This window comes from Phyllobates terribilis, unplaced genomic scaffold (assembly GCF_046119375.1).
Source record: "Phyllobates terribilis strain yellow unplaced genomic scaffold, ASM4611937v1 Scaffold_4__5_contigs__length_816908805, whole genome shotgun sequence".
Lineage (NCBI taxonomy): Eukaryota > Metazoa > Chordata > Amphibia > Anura > Dendrobatidae > Phyllobates > Phyllobates terribilis.
The window spans coordinates 676,159,725-676,179,239 of NW_027362764.1; the positions used below are offsets into that span (position 1 = coordinate 676,159,725).

The window sequence follows — 19,515 nt, forward strand, 5'->3', positions numbered from 1 at the left end:
TTCTGTCTACAAGACCTTTTAAGGAAGTCAGCAAAAAAATTGAGGAGAAGGGAAAGCACAAAAGGACCTGGTCTTGCTGAGCACTGGAGAGGGCAGCCAGCAGCCAGACTTCAAAGTACAAAAGCAGCAAGTGAGAGGCTTGTCTCTGCCTACGGCCACACCACCCTGAACGCGCCTGATCTCATCTGATATTGGAAGCTAAGCAGGGTCAGGCCTGGTTAGTACTTGGATGGGAGACCACCTGGGAATACCAGGTGCTGTAGGCTTTTGCTTTTTCCTTCCACCAGCAGGGGGCACTCTCTTCTATGCCTTTTTTCCATTCCCTTTCACAAGTGCACACATTCATTCTCTTTTCTTTTTTTCATTTCCTTTCTCTCTTGCGCTATTTCATCTCTGCAAAATACCAGCATCCTTCTGATCACCGTGGGCCTCCAGCATTGTTGCTTCTTTACTTTTAATACTAGGACCAGCGTCTCCCGCGTGGCTGGAGGCAACCACCGGTAACCCCAAGCAGAAGACCTTTGCAGGCAACACGACCCTCCCCCCTGAAGAGCAGCTCAAAGTCACTGGCAACCATCTCACCCTCTTCCTTCTTTCACCCCTGGACGTCTCGCTCCGCCCCCAAGTTACGGGTCCAGCTTGCTCTTTCTGTCACATTACCGCGATGAAGGGTTTAGCCTGCAGGAGACCCTGCGCCGAGACATTTTTGAAGACACCTGATGCGGCGGGTGAATCACTGCTAAACAAACCACACTTGTAGGGACGGCACAGCCTTTGCATGGACCCTTCGGAGCCCGCCCCGTCACGGCCAGATTGCTCGCCACCAAGCGATCCTGAGAAAGGCTGGCCGGGCGATGGATCGAGCAGCGTCTACTGGCCATACCACCTTGGATATGCCCGATCTTGTCTGATCTCAGAAGCAAAGCAGGGCTGGGCTCAGACAGTACTTGGATGGGAGATCTCCTGGGAACACCGGGTGCTGTAGACCATTTTGATGATGTTTTGCTCTACTGCCCAGCTCGGCTAGCATGGAACGGCGCCTTGCCGGACACCGACCTTAAGTAACTTAGATGATGGAAGCCCCAAGGCCTCTGAGCCAGTTGGCAGCTAAGTCCGCTACCCCGCTGCCTTCACGCAGGCCTGACACCGAGCTCCTTGCCACGGCTAGGAGTGCTTATTGACTCCGCAGCTCGCCGTGTGGAAATGATGGCGTTAAAAGCACCCGGGGCCGTGAAGGGGCCAGGCTTTCAGCAGGTGCCCAGGGAAGGTTTTGGATGCCGGCCGCCTAGCAAGGGCCAGCAGAAGTAACATGTTTCTCTGCAAAGAAGCTTGTGTAACCAAGCCAGACGGCTGACAAAGAGCTAACCTCAGTGCAAGGAAGACAAGGAAGGTGCGGAAGGAATTGGGGAGGGGGGGGTGATTCCTGCTAGGGCCCTGAAATCATAAAACAGGCAGGAGAGTCTGACGCATGGTGATGGAGAGGTTGTAGGGGCAGATAGGGGGTGTTGTCACGTGCGAGCACGTGTGTATGATGGCTTGTGTGTGAGAGTGCGCTTCCTAGGTGTGGCACGCTGCAGACAGTCAAAGGGATTGTTCCCTTTCATTAAAAGTTAATCCCCGGCTGCAGGCTATTAGAAAGCAACCAACCGCGCTCTACTCACCCTACCCGGGTCTACAGGTGAGTCTCGCCTCTGCTCCCGGCCTGTGGCATTGGCCGTGATGCTGACGTTCCGTCGACAGCGCTGCAGCCGATCAGTGAGCTCAGCGGCTCTGAATGGGGCGTTGTGTCCACAAGACCTTTTAAGGAAGCCAGCAAAAAAATTGAAGAGAAGGGAAAGCACAAAAGGACCTGGTCTTGCTGAGCACTGGAAAGGGCAGCCGGCAGCCAGACGTCAAAGTAGAAAAGCAGCAAGTGAGAGGCTTGTATCTGCCTACGGGCACACCACCCTGAACACACCCGGTCTTGTCTGATCTTGGAAGCTAAGCAGGGTCAGGCCTGGTTAGTACTTGGATGGGAGACCACCTGGGAATACCAGGTGCTGTAGGCTTCTGCTTTTTCCTTCCTTCCACCAGCAGGGGGCACTCTCTTCTATGCCTTTTTTCCATTCCCTTTCACAAGTGCACACATTCATTCTCTTTTCTTTTTTTCATTTCCTTTCTCTCTTGCGCTATTTCATCTCTGCAAAATACCAGCATCCTTCTGATCACCGTGGGCCTCCAGCATTGTTGCTTCTTTACTTTTAATACTAGGCTCCTTTTCACCAGGACCAGCGTCTCCCGCGTGGCTGGAGGCAACCACCGGTAACCCCAAGCAGAAGACCTTTGCAGGCAACACGACCCTCCCCCCTGAAGAGCAGCTCAAAGTCACTGGCAACCATCTCACCCTCTTCCTTCATTCACCCCTGGACGTCTCGCTCCGCCCCCAAGTTACGGGTCCAGCTTGCTCTTTCTGTCACATTACCGCGATGAAGGGTTTAGCCTGCAGGAGACCCTGCGTCGAGACATTTTTGAAGACACCTGATTCGGCGGGTGAATCACTGCTAAACAAACCACACCTGTAGGGACGGCACAAACTTTGCATGGACCCTTCGGAGCCCGCCCCGTCACGGCCAGATTGCTCGCCACCAAGCGATCCTGAGAAAGGCTGGCCGGGCGATGGATCGAGCAGCTTCTACTGGCCATACCTCCTTGGATACGCCCGATCTCATCTTATCTCGGAAGCAAAGCAGGGCTGGGCTCGGACAGTACTTGGATAGGATACCTCCTGGGAACACCGGGTCCTGTAGACCATTTTGATGACGTTTTGCCCTACTGCCCAGCTCGGCTAGCATGGAACGGCGCCTTGCCGGACACCGACCTTAAGTAACTTAGATGATGGAAGCCCCAAGGCCTCTGAGCCAGTTGGCAGCTAAGTACGCTACCCTGCCGCCTTCACGCAGGCCTGACACCGAGCTCCTTGCCACGGCTAGGAATGCTTATTGACTCCGCAGCTCGCCGTGTGGAAATGATGGCGTTAAAAGCACTCAGGGCCGTGAAGGGGGCAGGCTTTCAGCAGGTTCCCAGGGAAGGTTTTGGATGCCGGCCGCCTAGCGAGGGCCAGCAGAAGTAACATGTTTCTCTGCAAAAAAGCTTGTTTAACCAAGCCAGACGGCTGCCAAAGAGCTAACCTCAGTGCAAGGAAGGCAAGGAAGGTGCGGAAGGAATTGGGGAGGGGGGGGGTGATTCCTGCTAGGCCCCTGAAATTATAAAACAGGCAGGAGAGTCTGACGCATGGTGACGGAGAGGTTGTAGGGGCAGATAGGGGGTGTTGTCACGTGCGAGCACGTGTGCATGCTGGCTTGTGTGTGAGAGTGCGCTTCCTAGGTGTGGCGCGCTGCAGACAGTCAAAGGGATTGTTCCCTTTCATTAAAAGTTAATCCCCGGCTGCAAGCTATTAGAAAGCAACTAACCGCGCTCTACTCACCCTACCCGGGTCTACCGGTGAGTCTCGCCTCTGCTCCCGGCCTGTGGCATTGGCCGTGAAGCTGACGTTCCGTCGACAGCGCTGCAGCCGATCAGTGTCTACAAGACCTTTTAAGGAAGCCAGCAAAAAAATTGAAGAGAAGGGAAGGCACAAAAGGACCTGGTCTTGCTGAGCACTGGAAAGGGCAGCCGGCAGCCAGACGTCAAAGTAGAAAAGCAGCAAGTGAGAGGCTTGTCTCTGTCTATGGCCACACCACCTTGAACATGCCTGATCTCATCTGATCTCGGAAGCTAAGCTGGGTCAGGCCTGGTTATTACTTGGATGGGAGACTGTAAAATAATACTCTTCCTGTATTATTTTTTTCTACTGAGGACTTCTCAAAGTATCAATATCACGATATTCTTATAAAAAAATTTATCTATTTATTCTTGGATTGTCCATTAAAAAGAATCAGATTGCAGCAGGTATATACAATAATTAGTTATAAAGTAATTGTCCATTTGTCCATAATTAGCTTAATTGTTGAGATTCACCCATCTTTCCTTGCTTCCTGGCTGGTAAATCATGTCTTTGTCCAGCATGTGTCCAGGCCTACATGTCATCTGCTTCTCAGCATGAAGATTCTGTGTCTTGTGGGGTGGGCAGAGCAAGAGAGCCCCCCCTTTCTGTACCATGGGCTTTTATAGCCAGTCGTATGGCACACCTGTTCTACATATGGTAGTTGATATGGAATAACGTCTCAGTCTCCCAAAGTATGAGTGCACACACTATCTCTGCAGATTAAAGAAAGTTTTATTGTAGCCACAAGAGCTCTGATCAATATTAGAACAGAACTGCCTCCATTGTATTGGGGCACAATTCTTATAGTATAAATTGTGGGTTGTACATAGTAGGTGGGACATAGGAAGATTATAACATAACCAATCATCTTACAATATAAACAACTAGCATCCAATCATTAGTAATCAGGCGATTACATAAAATACTTACCTATGTACTTATATAATTACTTGATGCAATGTACCTGTTTTGTTGGTCAATGTGCTTTCCCTAGATCAACCTGACCTCAAAAGGGCATTTTGACTAAGATAAGCAACCCCTGCAAATTCCACAGTGGCTTGGGTAAACTTTACATCTTTGCTTAGAGATTATTGATTAATCTTATTATAATTTAGTTGTTTAAGCAGCATATTTTACTACATTGGTTTATAGGAGTGTTAAAGGGTTATATTAAAAGAGATTAATTGATATGGTTTACTAATTTTCCTATCATTTTCCTCTCTCTGATAATAATATTATCACTTGTCACTTACACCTCTACATCAAAGTAATAGTATCTTCTGCCCTCTCTCCGAAAAGGAGGGGGAGGAGCAAGGAGAGGTATTTCAGAATTTTCATTTGCCGGAAGGAGATGAACGTTTAAGACGTTCTTGGGTCTTCGGATTTTGTTTATGGCCCACTTACATAATTTTATGAGCAATATGATGATGAAAGCAAACAGACAAATTTGTAGGAACATGTGACCTACACCGACAATCCATTCTCCTATACCTTTAAACCAGTTAGCAGGGTTCAACCATTGTAACCAACTGCTAAAAATGGTTTCATCATCATGGGAATGTTCTTCTCTGAATCTTTCTTTTAATTCCATGGCTTTGGCGATGTGTTTATCTACTCTGACTGAAAAATTGGCATCTACATAGTTGCAACAGGCAGGACCGATTATCTGACACATACCTCCTTGACTGGCTGTTAAATAGTCCAATACTATAGTATGTTGATTTAGTACTTTTGCATGAAACCGAGTTTGATTGTTTAGTATTAGGATGGCATCGAATACTTCATCTGTGACATTATCAAACAATTCTGCTAATTGTTCAATGTTATGAGAATTGTGGATAGCCAATCCTGTAATTGTGAGAGTGAGTCCAAACTTTGTGTACCATGGAGTGTGTATCAAAGGCTGGGTTTTAGCACTTCTCTTCTGCATCATATGTCTTGGTATCTGATCAAGGTCTATCTCATCATGGGCGATGGTCCATGTAGCTAGGGTCAATCTTGCTAGGGTACATGTACCAACACCATCATAAGGTAGAAATTTGTAAGCAAAACTTCCACAAACATAATACATATTTTCTGGAAGAATGATATGTTCTCCACCTAAATGGGATAGTAACCTATAAGAAATTTCAGATGCATACCATATGAGGGGTTGTAACCTCGGGGACGGGCACCAGGGGTGTCTTAGTATTCCTCTTACTGTTTGATTGCATGTATTCGTATCTTCATTATATCCTGAACTATTTATTAAATCATGCAACAAACCTGATGTTCCTTCGGTTAATTCGTATACTAGGCCCCCGAATAGAGTAGATCCTTCATTATTTTCTGATGTATAGGGGACATGACTTGGTAGAAATATAACCTGTAATGATTCTAGATTAACAGGTATGGATCCCAACTCATTATTTGTAATATTAATTCTATTACATCGTATGCTGGTAGATCCTGGACCACATACAGCTATGCTGTGGGGTGTAATGAGGGATAGATCTCGAATCGCTACCCACCATGGTGGAGCTGTCCATCCTGCTATTGGAAGGGACACACGAGTGTTGTTATATCGTGAAGCACTTAGATTTGTGGGGAATGTGAAAGTTTCTTCCAATGACAGGATAAGTTCCTCCATTGGTACAGGAGTAGCTAAGAAAGGCATAGATTTTGAGGATATTGGTGAATGAGTGTGTAACGGGTCTGGGAGGCGGAACCTCTGAGCTACTATACAAGGGGGCGGTCCTTGTAAGGGAGCGGGTGGCGACCAGGGTAGACGGGCAGGCAGTCACAGCAGGTGACTGGGACAGTCTCTGAATGAACGGACAGGAGGTCACGGCAAGTGACCGGGGCAGTCTCTGGATGAACGGGCAGGAGGTCACGGCAAGTGACCGGGGCAGTCTCTGGATGAACGGGCAGGAGGTCACAGCAAGTGACCGGGGCAGTCTCTGGATGAACGGGCAGGAGGTCACGGCAAGTGACCGGGGCAGTCTCTGGGTAAAGGATTGGTACGACCTGTGGCGGCAGATGATAGACGTGAGCTCCCAGGTGAGCAGGCGAGAGTCTCTGGATAATCGGGTGGTCACAGCATGTGACGGCGGAGCCCCCAGGAAGACCAACAGACAGGTAGCAGATGAGCGCTCCCAGGTGAGCGGGCAGGAGTCTCTGGACAGGCGGGTGGTCACAGCACGTGACGGCAGAGCCTCCTGGTAGGCTAGCAGACAGGCAGTAGATGAGCGCTCCCAGGTGAGCGGGCAAGCTGGTCCTTAGACAGACTGACAGGAGTTGGAAGGCAGACCGTCGGACCTCAGGCTAGCAGGCAGGTAGCAGGATAACAGGCAGGAATTAGACAGCAGACTGGCAGGAATCTGGCAGGTATCTGGCAGGTAACTGGAAACGGGACCTGAGGGCTGAAGCAGAGTAGTGAACAGTGCTACAACATTGCTCGGGCACCTCCATTTTGGAGGAGGTGCCTTTTATATGTCAGGTCCTCCGGCAATTGGCCGGGGACTCCTTAGGACGGCGCGCGCGGTCCCTTTAAGAGAGGGGGAGCGCGCGCACGCGCCCTAAGCACACTGCCGGGGAAGGAGCGCGTGCCGGAAGCAGCGGGGAGAGAAGCGCTGGAGGACGCCGCGCCAGGAGCGGGGAGGTGAGAAGGACGGCGTCTCTGCCTAGAGCGGGGCAGAGACGCCGATGCTACAGAGTGCATATCCAACAATCTTTAGTTCCTGTGCGCTTGGCTATAGTGTCATGCATATTTAACAATTTATTGTCCCAGGGCTCTTGTAGGTGTTCATGTAACTCCCGTTTACCTCGAAGGAATTCTCTATCATCAAAACACCAAACTATGCACCGGGCTTCATAACCATTAGGTTTACAATAGTACTCTATACAGTCATGAACATCTGGGATACCTCTTTTCTTCCTCCCTCCCAAGAATGGATCTAGTGGTATTATTGGATTATCAGTATCTGTGGACGTAGAACATTCACTTAAACTGTGTAAACACACCATTATCACCAAAAGACTACATAGGCCTATCACCGCTCCCCAGAGTCTTTTGCTCGCATGTGGTCCATATAACTGCTCATAGAGTGACATCTTCTTCTTTGTTTTATTCTCTTCACGCGATGGAAGAACAGCGCTGGAATTATCTTCAGCTGTTACAGCAGCGACTTAGGTGGCAGCCTGAGAGAAGCGTATTTCTGCTTTGTCTCAGACCACAAAAACTTACTTAGGGGTGCAGCTCAGGGTGTGTGGTACAGATGATGTCAGCTGGATCTTCTTTATCTGGCGCAGATGAAGATGTCGTCTCGGCAGTGGGTTGCACTCTTTTGCAGTGAGATGCGTGGATCCACGTCCCTCTTCCTTCTACCTTAACGCTGATAGGGGTTGTCAACAGGACTTGGTATGGACCTTCCCACCGTTCTGTAAGGGAACCAGATCTCAAGAATTTACGTACCAACACGTAGTCTCCTGGCTGCACCTCGTGACAGGACAAAGTGACTTGTGGTTGCTGTAGATGTACACTCTGGGCAATGTCTTTTAGTTGTTTTTGCAAGCGTAAGACGTAGTCCACATTCAAGGTATTCTGAGCAGCCTGGGCAGTTTCTGGGGGTGAAAGTGGGTGATTAGGTATCTTGCCATACAGAATCTCAAAAGGTGATAACTGTAAAAGACCTCGTGGTGTTATTCTGATATCCATTAATACCAAAGGTAGGGCATCTGGCCACTTCATACCTGTTTCTTTACAACATTTTGCTAGTTTCTCTTTTATGGTTCGGTTATACCTTTCCACTTTCCCACTAGCTTGTCGGTGATAAGGAGTATGCAATTGTTGTTTTACTCCTATCATTGAACATACTTTTTGGAACACTTTACCTGTAAATGCAGGACCTTGATCACTAGATACTATCTGTGGAATACCATATCTACACACAAATTCCTTACATATCTTTGAAGCAGTTATTTCTGCTGTCTGTGAGGCTGTTGGATAAGCCTCTACCCACCCTGAGAATTGATCAACACATACCAAGACATATTGCAATCTACCAACTTTAGGTAGTTGAATGTAATCAATCTGCAGAATTTGGAAAGGACCCGTGGTTGATGGGAGGTGAGAAGGTGGGGCTTTCACAGCTCCTCCAGCATTTTGCTGGAGACATGTTTGACAAGACAAACATTTTCTTTTTGCAATAACTGTGAAACCTGGTGCACACCAGTACGTATATACCAAATTTCGCATCGCGGTTTTACCTCCATGGGTTAAACCATGTGCAGCATCTGCTAACGCTGTCAGCAGAGATTTTGGGGCCACTGGTTTACCTTCACCGTTTCTCCAGAGGCCTTCTGAATCCTGGGTGCATCCTATGTCCTTCCATCGGGCCTTTTCCTGAGGAGAACAATTATTTTGCATTGTTTGCAGTTTTTCCCAATTTGGGATTTCAATCACATTCATCATATGGGTGTTTAAAACTTTGCTTGCTGCCGTTTTTGCAGCTGCATCAGCTCTGTTGTTTCCTTTTGCTACTGGATCTTGTCCAGTGGTATGAGCCTGACACTTGATGACAGCAATCTCCTTTGGGAGATTCACTGCATCAAGTAACTGAGCAATTTCTCCTGAGTGGCTTATTGGAGAACCACTAGCAGTGAGAAAATTTCTCATTTTCCATATAGTACCAAAATCATATATTACACCAAATGCGTACCTTGAGTCTGAATAAATGTTAACACGTTGTCCTTCTGCTAGCTGGCATGCTTTTGTGAGTGCAATTAGTTCTGCTCTTTGTGCTGAGTGTGGTGTTCCTAATGCTTCAGCATGGACCACATTGTGGTCATCCACTACTGTAAACCCAGAATTCAATTCTCCTGTGTCTGTTTGCCTGTGGCAACTTCCATCAACGTAAAACACCAGATCTGGGTTTTGCAGCGGTTCTTCTTGTAAATCTGCCCTAGGCAGTGTCAATGTTTGCGTGTGAAGTACACAATCATGTTCATCAGGGCATGCCATTCTGTCAAACTCACTGTCTGTGTCAAATTCACCAGTCTCACCATTCACTCCCTCTCTCTGAGACAAGAGTGTCTCATATGGTAGTAAAGTAGCAGGGTTCAACTGGGAACATCTGCGTAAAGTGATGTGACTTGGCTGTAAGAGTGTCACTTCCCATCTGGTAAGTCTGGCCTGGGTGACATGCTTGGTCCTCTGGCAGTTGAGCAGTGCATACACAGAGTGGGGGACCCATACAATCAAGGAGTGCATGAGAACCAGGTCTGCAGATTTCTCCACAGAAAATGCTGCTGCTGCAACGGCCTTAAGACAAGCATGCATTCCTCGTGCAACCGGGTCTAGTTCTGAGCTGTAGTAGGCAATTGGTCTGTTAGCATCATTATGACGTTGAGTCAATACAGCTTGAGCATGCCCTTGTACTTCATGGCAAAAAAGATGAAAAGGGAGAGCATAATTGGGTAAACCAAGAGCAGGGGCAGAGATCAAGGCTTCCTTCAGTTCTACAAAAGCAGTTTGAACTTCCTCTGTATGCTCAAAAGGTTCTGGGACAGTATCTTTGGTAAGGGCATACAGTGGTGTGGAATATAAAGAAAAACAAGGAATCCACTGTCTACAGTATCCAACCATCCCTAAAAACTGTCTCCTCTGTTTCTTGTTATAGGGAATGGTCATATGTTTAATGGCCATTACTCTTTCTGTCAAGAGATGTCTTAGTCCTTTTGTCAAACAGTGTCCAATGTATACTACCTTAGTCTGGCACAGTTGCAACTTGGCAAGTGCTGCTTTGTGTCCGTTTTCTGCTAGAAAGCACAGAAGGGCTTCTGCATCTTCCAGACTCTCATCTTTTGAAACAGAACACAGCAACAGGTCATCCACATACTGAATCAAGATGGATCCGCATGGGAGCACTAGATCTGCCAGGTTGTTACTGAGTGCTTGACTGAAGATGGTAGGTGAGTTTAGAAAACCTTGTGGCAACCGAGTCCATGTATACTGCTGTCCTCTGTAAGTAAAGGCAAAAAGGTACTGGGAGTCAGGGTGAATGGGGATGGAGAAGAAAGCGGAACACAGATCTATGACAGAAAAATAAGAACTATTTGCTGGGATCTGCATTAAGATAGTAGCTGGATTTGGAACGACTGGGTGTAATGGTACAACCACTTCATTTATGGTCCTTAGATCTTGAACCATCCTCCACTGTCCCTTACTACCAGGTTTCTTGATGGGGAAAATAGGACTGTTACATGGACTCTGAATTTTCTTCAACACACCTTGTATCAAGAGTGATTTAATAGTTGGGGCTATGCCAACTTCAGCTTCTGGTTTTAATGGGTATTGAGGTTTACAGGGGAGGATACAGTGAGGTTTTAAGTCAATTTGTACAGGTTGGACATGATTCATGTTACCAACCTCAGTAGAATCAGTATTCCACAATTTAGGTGGGACCTTTGTCAACATTGATTCTACCGCCGGATCCAATATTTTGGAGACCAATATGGTATCTGGACTCATGTACAATAAATTCACTGCATCCTCCGTATGACCCTTGGGTACCTGTAAATGTACTCCATCCGGGGTACAAAATATGGTACAATTCAGTTTACATAGCAGGTCCCGTCCCAGGAGGCTTATCGGGGCATCTGCTGACAACAGAAAAGAATGTTCAGTTGTAATGGGACCTATAGTAACCCTAGTTGGATCTGAAATAGAAAGAAAATTAGGTTTTCCTGTGACTCCAACCATTTTCAATTTTTCTCCTGTTTTGGGAAGGAATGAGTTATCATTAATTAGAGACACTGAAGCACCTGTGTCAATAAGAAAAGGTACAGTTTCTCCTGCCACTTCACAGTGTAAAACTGGTTCTCTAGAGGAAAAGGAAGAAGTGTTTAAAGGCATTAAAGGGTTAACCATATATTGCACAGTTTCACTATCATCTAGTCAACTCTGTTTATCTTCTTCCTGCTTTTGTTGTTTCTTTGGTTTCTTGCAATACCTGGCAATGTGATCCTTCCCATTGCAATTGAAACACCTAAAATCCTTCCCTTTTGAGTTGTCATCCTTGTTAGCAGTGCCTGTGGTTTTCAGAGTTCTCTCTGTAGCAGATATTTGTAACTGCATTAATCTTTCTTCCTTTTTCTTTTGTGCCCCCTCTAGATTTTTCTCGTGATGATATAAATCAGCTAACACACTATCCATAGTTAAAGTTTTCCAATGAGGCATCTGAGTGGTTAATCTGCTTTTTAACACCTTAGTTAACCCATCAACAAATGTTTGGATAAGAATTATAGCTACTTCAGGAACTTCAAATAGACTTTTTTCACCACTCTGATCTTTCACCAACTGACTGAATCTGTGATAATACTCTCTTACTGATTCAGTTGACCCTTGTTGTATATTGCTTATAGTATTCCAATCAGGGGTTTGCTTAAACATTTCCTTATAATTGTGACGAATTTTATCCCACTGATTTTGTACGTCATCAATTTTGAACTCTGGATTAGGTCCAGTATATTGAGTATTCTTAAGTAATTCTACAACCTCTGCAGGTGTAAATACAGTATGCAAGATTTGTAGAATATCTTGACCATATAGTTGATGTGTATGAAAGATCTTATCTAACATTTCCCAAGATCTTCTGGGATTTTTCCTATATTCACCCACTTGCTTATTTATCTCAAACAAATCAGTGCAAGTGTAAGGTTTTCTCATCTTCCATGACTGGTTACCTGGGCCTGTGATTTCTTGCATGGGGTACATTTGAGCAGGGGGATTGTTTTGTAGGCGCCTTCTACCTTCAGTTATAATGTTATCTGTGCTTACATTGGTATAATTTGTATCTATTATTGGTGTTTTGTCAGAATATTCTTCCAATTCCCTATTTGGGTATAATTCTTCTCTTACTACAGTGGTCCTAGCAAGTGTTCCTTCATGCACCTTCTCATCTATACTAGCACCAGATGATGATGGGCTTGTTTTTATAAAACCAGTATCTGTGATCATGGATAAAGGTGCATCGGGACCTATTGGGGCAGAAGCTTGCAATGGGGAAGGTGTGGTTACGGATGCATAAGGCTGAGCTGCTTGTGCAACTCTGGCAGCCCGGGCTTGGTCTACCAGGCTCTGGGCCATGCAGGCTATCATTTGTTCATCATCACAATCCATCATATTTAATAATTTTGGTTTACTAGAATAATATGATGGTGGGGCACGAGGCATAAGAGGAGTCACGGATACTGGATTAGTGGTAGATGCAGCTACGTCTAACCAAGAACAGTACATTTTCTGTTCTTCCTCACTGATACAGCAAGGTGATATAGTCTTTAATAGAGTAATATCTAATGTGCCTTCGATTGGTAGATCAGGCAAAACAGATCTCCATCTAGTCCATATATTGAATTCTGGTTGCCCATATGTATCAATCATATAAATCATCGGACTCCCTTCTGAGTATTGAACACATTTAATTTCCTTCTGTGGGGTTTTGCCGGATTTAGCACAATTGCTATGGACATTCCCCATTTCCTCTTTGGAGTTATTTTATTACAGGAAATAAATGTGGGTCTCGTCAGACCAACTTATGAGTTAACAATATTCAGTGTAAATATATATATATATGAATGATACTAAGTTTCTTATCACTTTTCAAACTTATTTTTCTAAACTAAGTTATTAGTTCAAACAATTAATGATAATAACCGTATGTCTATTTGTAATTTTTATCTGGTTATTCCAATATGTTTGCTCAGAGTGCTGTGCAATATTAATACCACTGTCCCATCTCATTAGCTTGTGCTTGTGAAATGTTCACTGAACAGGAGAAACTGGCAGTGAGTGTGAGTGATATATTGATTAGGTAAACAATAGTAACAATAGTATATTACATGGCTCTCTCAGGAAACAGACCAGAAATATCATCAATATTTACATGACAGTAAAACTTTATTAACATTGAAATAAACTCTAATACCTTACGTACATTTACTATATACCCTTTGGGAGAGTGGATAAAATAAAGGCTAAAATAAATACCTCAGACGCTACTGGACAGGAACAAGAAGTTACTGACAGGCCAAAGTGGATGACCACCCAAACAACAGGGAATTCTCACCTGCAGCGCGCTTTTGTAGTAGTGATCCACCTGTCCAGCCAGAATACAGATTGCAATTCTCCCGTCCAAAGTAGCGGCGTGAGGTCCCGGGTTTCGGCACCAACTGATATGGAATAACGTCTCAGTCTCCCAAAGGATGAGTGCACACACTATCTCTGCAGATTAAAGAAAGTTTTATTGTAGCCACAAGAGCTCTGATCAATATTAGAACAGAACTGCCTCCATTGTATTGGGGCACAATTCTTATAGTATAAATTGTGGGTTGTACATAGTAGGTGGGACATAGGAAGATTATAACATAACCAATCATCTTACAATATAAACAACTAGCATCCAATCATTAGTAATCAGGCGATTACATAAAATACTTACCTATGTACTTATATAATTACTTGATGCAATGTACCTGTTTTGTTGGTCAATGTGCTTTCCCTAGATCAACCTGACCTCAAAAGGGCATTTTGATTAAGATAAGCAACCCCTGCAAATTCCACAGTGGCTTGGGTAAACTTTACATCTTTGCTTAGAGATTATTGATTAATCTTATTATAATTTAGTTGTTTAAGCAGCATATTTTACTACATTGGTTTATAGGAGTGTTAAAGGGTTATATTAAAAGGGATTAATTGATATGGTATACTAATTTTCCTATCAGTAGTGAACCAAAAATACACACACAACTAGCGCATGTCAACTAGACACGATGGCTGAGGCATAGAACTCAGAAAAATGATTATCGATTAACATTCCAAATGAATTTCCATAATTAACCATTTAACATTTCCCCCTTTTTTGAGAATAAAAGGACTTTAACTGAAAAATCTCAAAAGAAGATACATTCATCAATCATTTTTTCTTTCCTTCTTCCTTGGCAATATCATTAAATTTCCATAATAATAATAATAGTAATAATAGTATCAATATCGGATTATTGTTATATAATGATGTGAATTCATGTTATGGTAAGCCGCGACTAATATTCATTTAATATGTATAATTATACTTCCCTATATCTAAATTGAAGCAATTGAGGGTTCAATCGTCATCATCTGATGTCATCGGGTCGTCGTCTCGTCTTCTTCTTGGTTCTTTTATAACACAGTCTTTAGATGAAAACTCCTTTGAAATAAATTACAGCATGTAGATATTGTACAGTCCATAATTGTGTTCATTATTGTTCAGTCCATAAACTGTACTCTTTATTAGAAAGATCATGTGTGTCAGTTGATAAGAAAACAAAGTCCATGGATGAAATGTAGCTTTAATATCTGTGCAGTGTCACCTGGACTTACGTTGGATCGTCTTTGGAATCTTCCGTGTGTCCGCACTGGTCTCGTGTCACTTTTGGAACAGATGTGAAGTCTTTGGTCAGTAAAGCAAGGGTTAACTTGACACTTTCCTGCTTTATATAGCACCATAACCAGTACTCAGTCCTTTATATACAGGACACATATGCCAGGTATTACCTGTTCACCAGCTTTCATTGAAGCGTTGCAGGTGATAAGAAACCAGTGGAACGTGATGAAACTTGAACACAACACAGTACATATAGGATCATCGTCCTCTGCCGTCCTGGTGATCAGTGGTGTGAATTGTATTGTATGCAATGGACACAGTCTATTATAACACTCAGCATTCACACCTGTTACCTTCTGAGACGTCCGGATATCAGTTGCTTCTTCTTGTAACTTTTGAGAATCTCTTTGATTTATAAAAATTAAAAGTCTTTATTAAGATAGAATTCATAATTGCAGTGTCTTGATTGAAGTCTTCATTCCCTAATCTGATACCAAATCTGGCAGTTTTTCCTAACCTATAATATCACAGCGTACCACAGCAATCAGTAATATCCATCTAATTATTATCAAAATATTAAAATAAATTATGTTTGGAATAATAAACAATAATAGATAATAATTCATTATCAATCAAGTTCTCCATATGATAGAACATTTTTATGTCATAGGTGTAATTACCTTTTCCAACCCATAGGTGTCAGTGTATTTTGAAAAAACAAGTTTTTATATCTTTATTAAACCAATAATATCAAAGAATGTATACTCCTAAACCAAAATGAATAAATATATGAATGTATGAATGAATGAATGAATGAATAAATGAATGAATGAATTGTGTTTACTCAGAAAATGTAAACATTTTTTTCCTTAGCAATATATATTTAATGAAGCAATACTCTTGTATTAGACATTACTTTATTAAATATTAATGTGTTTTCTCAATTGAGATATTGAACTGAAATAAAATCAAATGAGAATTAAAAAATGAAAAAATAGAAAAATAAGAAGTATAAAGTAAGAATAAAATTTTAAAAATGAAAAATAAAATTAAGAGTAAAAATAAGAATAAAAATAAAAATAAGGCCTTTAAATTTTAATGACAAATGCAGAGTAATTATATTCTCCATAAAAAATACCCTTATATCTCCATTATCTGGATGATTTCATATTTGTCATAACCTTGTACCACCAAAAAATATTAAATTATGCAACTTTGCATGTAATACCCTTCTTAATTATACCATAGTACCTTATTATTATTTCTTCTTTATTAAAATGTGTGGAAAATAAGTATTGTTCAAAAGTGATTATGTAATCAGGATCAAAAACACATTTTCCCCCTTAATACCAAAAATATTATTTTATAAAATTTATGTATATATCAGAACCAAATTAAAAATAATTATTCTTCTAGAAATATTGTGCATAAATTTCATAGCGATGAGTAGCATAGATTTGACTAAAGAGAGGTGTGTATCTATTTAGGTAACCATTAAAAATAATATTATAGTTATTCAAGAATATTATCATGTGGAAAATTATTCTAAATATAAATTTGCTTTGTAAACCATTTTGATGTGTGGTTGCCCTTATCCACTATTAGTTAAATCAAGAAATAATAATTATTAAAGAAATATAGAAATATACATATGTAGATAATACCTAATTATGTATTATAATTTCCTCAGAATTAAATATATTTTTGTACCTTCACATAAAGAAACATTTTTTTTTTCAAACATACAAACATACGAGGCCTCTGTCACATCAATCACACTTAGCAGCTGCTGATTTACTCATCTGTCACCTTCACTCTGACATTCACAGATCTGTTCAACTCAAACATTCCACATATGAAGTTTTAGATATATATATATATATATTTTACCCAAAATTGTTGTATCCCAATTTATTAATGCGCATTGCCATATCAATTGAATATCTTTATATTTCTTTGAATATTCCCCAAGTACATATTATATAATATGAGAGTAAGTCACTGGAATTTCAGACACTTGAAAAAACTCTTGTCTTAGATTCTTTTTTCACTGGCTGCCCGGTCTTAAGTTACATCAGTTGAAAATAGAATGAATTTTTGTACAAAAGTTGTTATCATATGTTGTACTTTTCCATTTTTGATGAGAGCTTTGTACAACCGTTCAAATATGGACATGCATGTATATGTACATTCCTTCCTACCAATCCTTAGTTTCTGCAGATCTTCTATGTTGGGAAAATCCTTTGTGACACAATAAATCAAATATCTTAATCTGTCCGAATCATTTTCCCATCCATTAGGAGAGTCATTTTCACAGGGCATTAAATGTAAACGTCTGGACAATGTCACAGGAATCCATATTTTAAATAAGTGATTCCTCTCCTCATTGGATAAATCAAACTTATCAGAGAAGCTCTCAAATGTCTCTGAATTTCTACAGGCATGGATTTTGACATCATATTTTGGCATGATTTTGTATAATTTCAGCAAATTTTTCCTCATTTTAATTTGGAGTTGAGCCTGGGTAATTCCAGAATTCTCTGATATTTTTAGTGGCTCTTGTACGTCCGTTCCTCCTACGTCACTCACGTCTCCTCCCACACCACCTAGTATGTCGGTTTCTCGTATGTCAGTCATGTCTCCTCCCATGTCAGGTTTCTGTATGTCCGTCTCTTGGTCAGACCCAAGGTCACCTTCAGCTACAGACACGTGTCTTACTTCTTGTTCATTTTCCACATTACAGTCAGAATCAGTATCACCGTCTGACACTTCTACACTATTTTCCTGCTTAGAAATCTCTAACACAAGACTATGAAAAAAATCTACCAAATGTAGAATATTTCTCAATTTCTGTTTGTCTCTATTTACCAATTTAGAAGTTAACTGTAAATTCTGCAATTCACATTCTTTGTATAAACTGAGCCACAAAACTTCTATGTCATCTCCTACATTACCTTTGAAATTAATATTACTTTGTTTAGCAAAAGAAGAAATTATATCCATATTTTGCCTACCTTAAGATTCCTTGGCTTCTCTTTATCAGCACGTCCTGTCTTCAGTTCGTCTGATTCTTTTCCTGTGTGATTCTGTTCCTTGTTAGTACCTCTGCTTCCTGTCTTTCCTCAGTCTGTAGGTCCTTTCTGCTTCTCGTGACAAACTATTGAATTTACTGACACGTGAACAACAGCTGTTCAGCTCGTCAGGACTCCCCACTTGTTCACGGAAGAAATTCACTTACTTAATTTAAAAAACAAAAAAACAGGACTGGCTGGCTCACCATTGTAAAATAATACTCTTCCTGTATTATTTTTTTCTACTGAGGACTTCTCAAAGTATCAATATCACGATATTCTTATAAAAAAATGTATCTATTTAATCTTGGATTGTCCATTAAAAAGAATCAGATTGCAGCAGGTACATACAATAATTAGTTATAAAGTAATTGTCCATTTGTCCATAATTAGCTTAATTGTTGAGATTCACCCATCTTTCCTTGGATCCTGGCTGGTAAATCATGTCTTTGTCCAGCATGTGTACAGGCCTACATGTCATCTGCTTCTCAGCATGAAGATTCTGTGTCTTGTGGGGTGGGCAGAGCAAGAGAGCCCCCCCTTTCTGTACCATGGGCTTTTATAGCCAGTCGTATGGACACCTGTTCTACATATGGTAGTGAACCAAAAATACACACACAAATAGCGCATGTCAACTAGACACGATGGCTGAGGCATAGAACTCAGAAAAATGATTATCGATTAACATTCCAAATGAATTTCCATAATTAACCATTTAACAGAGACCGCCTGGGAATGCCAGGTGCTGTAGGCTTTTGCTTTTTCCTTCCTTCCACCAGCAGGGGGCACTCTCTTCTATGCCTTTTTTCCATTCCCTTTCACAAGTGCACACATTCATTCTCTTTTCTTTTTTTCATTTGCTTTCTCTCTTGCGCTATTTAATCTCTGCAAAATACCAGCATCCTTCTGATCACTGTGGGCCTCCAGCATTGTTGCTTCTTTACTTTTAATACTAGGCTCCTTTTCACCAGGACCAGCGTCTCCCGGGTGGCTGGAGGCAACCACCGGTAACCCCAAGCAGAAGGCCTTTGCAGGCAACACGACCCTCCCCCCTGAAGAGCAGCTCAAAGTCTCTGGCAACCATCCCACCTCCTTCCTTCATTCACCCCTGGACGTCTCGCTCAGCCCCCAAGTTACGGGTCCAGCTTGCTCTTTCTGTCACATTACCGCGATGAAGGGTTTAGCCTGCAGGAGACCCTGCGCCGAGCCATTTTTGAAGACACCTGATGCGGCGGGTGAATTACTGCTAAATAAACCACACCTGTAGGGACGGCACAGCCTTTGCATGGACCCTTCGGAGCCCGCCCCGTCACGGCCAGATTGGTCGCCACCAAGCGATCCTGACAAAGGCAGTCCGGGTGATGGATCAAGCAGCGTCTACTGGCCATACCACCTTGGATACGCCTGATCTCGTCTGATCTCGGAAGCAAAGCATGGCTGGGCTCGGACAGTTCTTGGATGGGATACCTCCTGGGAACACCGGGTGCTGTAGACCTTTTTGATGACGTTTTGCCCTACT

General features: G+C 42.6%; 2 non-coding genes and 3 pseudogenes across 2 annotated transcripts; all 5 read left to right on the top strand.

Moving 5' to 3' along the window:
• The first annotated feature begins 147 nt into the window (after positions 1 to 147).
• Positions 148 to 266, top strand: LOC141266723 (5S ribosomal RNA). Its single transcript, XR_012320750.1, has one exon. It is a non-coding gene; the product is annotated as a 5S ribosomal RNA (ribosomal RNA).
• A 602-nt stretch (positions 267 to 868) lies between these two features.
• On the top strand, positions 869 to 988 carry LOC141269630 (5S ribosomal RNA; annotated as a pseudogene).
• Positions 989 to 1,929: 941 nt separating this feature from the next.
• LOC141267262 (5S ribosomal RNA) lies at positions 1,930 to 2,048 on the top strand. The gene has a single exon (XR_012321271.1). It is a non-coding gene; the product is annotated as a 5S ribosomal RNA (ribosomal RNA).
• Positions 2,049 to 2,669: 621 nt separating this feature from the next.
• LOC141269939 (5S ribosomal RNA) lies at positions 2,670 to 2,789 on the top strand (annotated as a pseudogene).
• A 16,582-nt stretch (positions 2,790 to 19,371) lies between these two features.
• On the top strand, positions 19,372 to 19,491 carry LOC141268335 (5S ribosomal RNA; annotated as a pseudogene).
• Positions 19,492 to 19,515: the final 24 nt, after the last annotated feature.